We start from the raw sequence: 6,855 nt of genomic DNA, 5'->3' as shown, positions 1-6,855 counted from the left end.
CTGGGAGTGTTTGATGGGACAGTGTAGAGGGAGCTTTACTCTGTATCTAACCCCGTGCTGTACCTGCCCTGGGAGTGTTTGATGGGACAGTGTAGAGGGAGCTTTACTCTGTATCTAACCTGTGCTGTACCTGCCCTGGGAGTGTTTGATGGGACAGTGTAGAGGGAGCTTTACTCTGTATCTAACCTGTGCTGGACCTGACCTGGGAGTGCTTGATGGGACAGTGTAGAGGGAGCTTTACTCTGTATCTAACCCCGTGCTGTACCTGCCCTGGGAGTGTTTGATGGGACAGTGTAGAGGGAGCTTTACTCTGTATCTAACCCCGTGCTGTACCTGCCCTGGGAGTGCTTGATGGGACAGTGTAGAGGGGGCTTTACTCTGTATCTAACCCCGTGCTGTACCTGCCCTGGGATTGTTTGATGGGACAGTGTAGAGGGAGCTTTACTCTGTATCTAACCCCGTGCTGTACCTGCCCTGGGAGTGTTTGATGGGACAGTGTAGAGGGAGCTTTACTCTGTATCTAACCCGTGCTGTACCTGCCCTGGGAGTGCTTGATGGGACAGTGTAGAGGGGGCTTTACTCTGTATCTAACCCCGTGCTGTACCTGCCCTGGGATTGTTTGATGGGACAGTGTAGAGGGAGCTTTACTCTGTATCTAACCCGTGCTGTACCTGCCCTGGGAGTGTTTGATGGGACAGTGTAGAGGGAGCTTTACTCTGTATCTAACCCGTGCTGTACCTGCCCTGGGAGTGTTTGATGGGACAGTGTAGAGGGAGATTTACTCTGTATCTAACCCATGCTGTACCTGCCCTGGGAGTGTTTGATGGGACAGTGTAGAGGGAGCTTTACTCTGTATCTGACCCCGTGCTGTACCTGCCCTGGGAGTGTTTGATGGGACAGTGCAGAGGGAGCTTTACTCTGTATCTAACCCCGTGCTGTACCTGCCCTGGGAGTGTTTGATGGGACAGTGTAGAGGGAGCTTTACTCTGTATCTAACCCGTGCTGTACCTGCCCTGGGAGTGTTTGATGGGACAGTGTAGAGGGAGCTTTACTCTGTATCTAACCCGTGCTGTACCTGCCCTGGGAGTGTTTGATGGGACAGTGTAGAGGGAGCTTTACTCTGTATCTAACCCGTGCTGTACCTGCCCTGGGAGTGTTTGATGGGACAGTGCAGAGGGAGCTTTACTCTGTATCTAACCCCGTGCTGTACCTGCCCTGGGAGTGTTTGATGGGACAGTGTAGAGGGAGCTTTACTCTGTATCTAACCCCGTGCTGTACCTGCCCTGGGAGTGTTTGATGGGACAGTGTAGAGGGAGCTTTACTCTGTATCTAACCCGTGCTGTACCTGCCCTGGGAGTGTTTGATGGGACAGTGCAGAGGGAGCTTTACTCTGTATCTAACCCGTGCTGTACCTGCCCTGGGAGTGTTTGATGGGACAGTGTAGAGGGAGCTTTACTCTGTATCTAACCTCGTGCTGTACCTGCCCTGGGAGTGTTTGATGGGATAGTGTAGAGGGAGCTTTACTCTGTATCTAACCTCGTGCTGTACCTGCCCTGGGAGTGTTTGATGGGACAGTGTAGAGGGAGCTTTACTCTGTATCTAACCCATGCTGTACCTGCCCTGGGAGTGTTTGATGGGATAGTGTAGAGGGAGCTTTACTCTGTATCTAACCTCGTGCTGTACCTGCCCTGGGAGTGTTTGATGGGACAGTGTAGAGGGAGCTTTACTCTGTATCTAACCCCGTGCTGTACCTGCCCTGGGAGTGTTTGATGGGACAGTGTAGAGGGAGCTTTACTCTGTATCTAACCCCGTGCTGTACCTGCCCTGGGAGTGTTTGATGGGACAGTGTAGAGGGAGCTTTACTCTGTATCTAACCCGTGCTGTACCTGCCCTGGGAGTGTTTGATGGGACAGTGTAGAGGGAGCTTTACTCTGTATCTAACCCCGTGCTGTACCTGCCCTGGGAGTGTTTGATGGGACAGTGTAGAGGGAGCTTTACTCTGTATCTAACCCATGCTGTACCTGCCCTGGGAGTGTTTGATGGGACAGTGTAGAGGTAGCTTTACTCTGTATGTAACCCGTGCTGTACCTGCCCTGGGAGTGTTTGATGGGACAGTGTAGAGGGAGCTTTACTCTGTATCTAACCCGTGCTGTACCTGCCCTGGGAGTGTTTGATGGGACAGTGCAGAGGGAGCTTTACTCTGTATCTAACCCGTGCTGTACCTGTCCTCGGAGTGTTTGATGGGACAGTGTAGAGGGAGCTTTACTCTGTATCTAACCCGTGCTGTACCTGCCCTGGGAGTGTTTGATGGGACAGTGTAGAGGGAGCTTTACTCTGTATCTAACCCCGTGCTGTACCTGCCCTGGGAGTGTTTGATGGGACAGTGTAGAGGGAGCTTTACTCTGTATCTAACCCATGCTGTACCTGCCCTGGGAGTGTTTGATGGGACAGTGTAGAGGTAGCTTTACTCTGTATGTAACCCGTGCTGTACCTGCCCTGGGAGTGTTTGATGGGACAGTGTAGAGGGAGCTTTACTCTGTATCTAACCCGTGCTGTACCTGCCCTGGGAGTGTTTGATGGGACAGTGTAGAGGGAGCTTTACTCTGTATCTAACCCCGTGCTGTACCTGCCCTGGGAGTGTTTGATGGGACAGTGTAGAGGGAGCTTTACTCTGTATCTAACCCCGTGCTGTACCTGCCCTGGGAGTGTTTGATGGGACAGTGTAGAGGGAGCTTTACTCTGTATCTAACCCCGTGCTGTACCTGCCCTGGGAGTGTTTGATGGGACAGTGTAGAGGGAGCTTTACTCTGTATCTAACCCCGTGCTGTACCTGCCCTGGGAGTGTTTGATGGGACAGTGTAGAGAGAGCTTTACTCTGTATCTAACCCCGTGCTGTACCTGCCCTGGCAGTGTTTGAGGGATCGGGTGGGGGGAGTCTGTCTGTGACCGGACCTCTGTCTTGATTCCTGCCCCCAGCCCCACCCTTGCCCCTTCCCCCTCACCCCCTCAAGAGAACTTGCCCCAATATGTCCTGATTGGACACACACATCAAGCAGTGATGGGAAATCTTACTGGGGTCCCGCTCACTCTCACCCTCACCAGCTCCTGAACCAATCACTGTTTTGAGGTTTTATCAAAGAATTAATAAATGATTTTTACAAAACACAAATTAAAACTGTCTCTCGGCCTCCTTTTTTTGCCTGCGACTTTTTTTCCCACGGATGGTTCTCTTGACGCAGCTCGGGGTGCAGATGGAGTCTGGGTGCCTCCCCGGGTACGTGTGTCTGTGTGTGTGGGGCTCAGGTCCTCACTCCGGGGCTGGGAGCTGTCCCATCATGGGCGAGTGGGGAATGGGACCAAGACAGGATGCTTCCATTCCATTGTCAAATTCACTGATAGAGGGACAGACAGAGAGAGGGACAGACAGAGAGAGGGACAGACAGAGAGAGGGACAGACAGAGAGAGGGACAGACAGAGAGAGGGACAGACAGAGAGAGGGACAGACAGAGAGAGGGACAGACAGAGAGAGGGACAGACAGAGAGAGGGACAGACAGAGAGAGGGACAGACAGAGAGAGGGACAGACAGAGAGAGGGACAGACAGAGAGAGGGACAGACAGAGAGAGGGACAGACAGAGAGAGGGACAGACAGAGAGAGGGACAGACAGAGAGAGGGACAGACAGAGAGAGAGACAGAGAGAGAGAGACAGAGAGAGAGAGACAGAGAGAGAGAGACAGAGAGAGAGAGACAGAGAGAGAGAGACAGAGAGAGAGACAGAGAGAGAGACAGAGAGAGAGAGAGAGGGACAGACAGAGAGAGACAGACAGACAGAGAGAGAGAGAGAGGGACAGACAGAGAGAGACAGAGAGAGGGACAGAGAGAGAGAGACAGACAGAGAGGGAGAGAGAGAGAGAGGGACAGAGAGAGAGACAGAGAGAGAGACAGAGAGAGAGAGAGAGAGAGAGAGAGAGAGGGACAGACAGAGAGAGACAGAGAGAGGGACAGAGAGAGAGAGACAGACAGAGAGGGAGAGAGAGACAGAGAGAGAGAGAGACAGAGGGAGAGATAGAGAGAGAGAGAGCGAGAGAGACAGAGAGAGAGACAGAGAGAGAGAGATGTAATGATATCAGCAAATAGAGATGGTATTTGCCTGTTCGATTATGATGCCTTCATAGCATAATTGCAGGTATTGATTGCTTGTGCCTGACCAGCAGAGGTCATGTGACCGAGAGAAGCAAGGCAGTTAGTTTAGTTTCGGTTTCGTTCTAGATGCATCACTAGCATAATGGTGTCTCCTGAATGCTGTATAAAGAGTTGAACAGACTTTAGATTAAAACTCATTCTCTTTCATAAATGTCTCGTCATTGAACCCACAAAGAAATCAATACATGGTGGCAGAAGTGATTGAAAGAGATGAGAGGAAAAATCTGCAGTTAAATCAGCTCTCCACAGATTAGCAAGCCAAAAGAGAACATCGTTACTTACCAGTAGAGAATAGCTAACGAAGTGAAAAATGGAAGGATTACACGCACCGGCGACGCTTCAGTTGACAGGTAATGTGGCTGAAAATTGGAGGAGATTCAAACAACGTGTGGGGTTGTATTTAGCGGCAATCGGAGCTGACGAGAAAAGTGATAAAATGAAATCGTCAATGTTCTTACCTGTCGTGGGTGATGAAGCGCTGGAGGTGTATAATAACTTCACATTCGCTGCTAATGGAGACAAAATGAAACTAGATAAAATAATGGAACAGTTTGAGGCCTACTGCATACCTAAGCGTAACGTGACGTTTGAGAGGCACAGATTTTTCACATGTGTACAGAAAACGGGAGAGTCTATTGATCAGTATGTGACTGAACTGAGCAACCGAAGCAAAACATGTGAATTTGGGGGACTGACAGACTCGCTGATAAAAGACAGACTGGTGTGTGGTATTCCAGATAATGGTCTAAGGGAAAGACTGCTAAGAGAGCAAGATCTAGACCTGGGAAAAGCCATAGCACTGTGTAGGGCTACAGAGACTGTGAAGTCGCAGGCAAAAGAGCTGTTCAGTGACAATAGCTGCAACATGAATGCAGTGAGAAAGAATGGATACAAACCGTTTAACAAAACGAGCGCCAATGTGAAAAAAGAGGCGTGGCCAGCAAACAAAAATGAAAGGGACAATCGAAAGTCATGTAGTCGATGCGGTACACAGCATACACCAAAAAAGTGTCCAGCATATGGTAAAACATGCAATAATTGCAACAAAAACAACCATTATGCCCATTGCTGTAAGAACCAAGCACAACAAAGCAAGGTCCATACAGTAGATGAAAGCGACATAGAGGAGTTCTATGTAGATGTTGTGTCTGAAAACAAAAAAGAAGAAAGAGACTGGATGTTGACACTAAAAGTGAATGACATACATATTCCATTTAAATTGGATACTGGAGCACAAGTTAATGTGATATCAGAGACTGATTTTAAGAAAATTAGACCCAGACCAAAGATACATGGAATAAAAGTGAAAGTGACAGGATACTCAGGTACTGATATACCAGTGAAAGGAAGATGCATTGTCAAAGTAACACACAAGGACAGAGAGCACACGCTAGCATTAATCAAAGTGCCAAAGGATGTGCAAGCCATACTAGGTTTAAAAGCCTGTGAGAGACTGAACCTGGTAAAGAGAGTCCTCGTTGTGGAAAGCGAAGGAGAGACAGTCTATGATGAACTGAATGTTGCGTACACACCGGGTAAGCTGATGTATACAGCAGACACGGTGTCCAGAGCTGTTGACCCAGGAGAGCCCGCAAACACAGTGAAAAGACTGATGTACAAGGCAAAAGACAGTGGAACTGACTTCTACCAGAGCATGCTTGTATACCACACAACGCCGCTCGAGTGTGGTATGTCACCAGCCCAACTCCTGATGGGACGTCGGCTAAGGTCAAACCTACCCATCCCGGAGAACCTCCTGAAAACAAAAGAGGGGGAGAAAGTGAGGAAGTTCAAAGAACAACAGAAAGAAAAGCAAAAGTACTACTATGACAGAGGAACACAAAACCTACCTGAACTCCACACTGGTGACCAAGTAAGGTTGAAAGACAAAACAAACACATGGACTCAGAAGGGAACTGTCCTGAGTGAAGTTCAACCAAGATCATACACCATTCAGACAGATGAGGGTGCTGTTCTGAGAAGAAATCGTCGAGATCTTCTCATGGGACCAGCCACAGCAGGTCAAGAGACTGATACTGTTGAACAACCTGATCACACAGCTGAGAACCAATCATCTGAGGCAACAACTCAGATTCAAGGACAATCAATCAGAAAATCCTCAAGACACATGAAGCCTCCTGAGAGACTCATTGAGCAAATTTAAGGACTATTGTTATAGAAGGAAGTAATGTTATCTTATTCTTTCTTCAAGTTCTAGTGTATTGACATATTTCATGTGAACACACAAAGCAAGGTTAAAAAACCTTGATCATGATAATGATAATGTAAGTTCATTAAGTGTTACAGTTAAAATACAGATTAATACAAAGAAAACATGTTGTTAGTTAAAAGTAAAATACTTTTGTTTTAAGAAAAGGAGATGTAATGATATCAGCAAATAGAGATGGTATTTGCCTGTTCGATTATGATGCCTTAATAGCATGATTGCATGTATTGATTGCTTGTGCCTGACCAGCAGAGGGCATGTGACAGGGAGAAGCAAGGCAGTTAGTTTAGTTTCGGTTTCATTCTAGATGCATCACTAGCATAATGGTGTCTCCTGAATGCTGTATAAAGAGTTGAACAGACTTTAGATTAAAACTCATTCTCTTTCATAAATGTCTCGTCATTGAACCCACAAAGAAATCAATA

Source organism: Somniosus microcephalus, unplaced genomic scaffold (assembly GCF_052327205.1).
Source record: "Somniosus microcephalus isolate GS21.2 unplaced genomic scaffold, FLI_Smic_1.0 scaffold1404, whole genome shotgun sequence".
Classification (NCBI taxonomy): Eukaryota; Metazoa; Chordata; class Chondrichthyes; order Squaliformes; family Somniosidae; genus Somniosus; species Somniosus microcephalus.
This window is presented reverse-complemented; position numbering follows the sequence as displayed.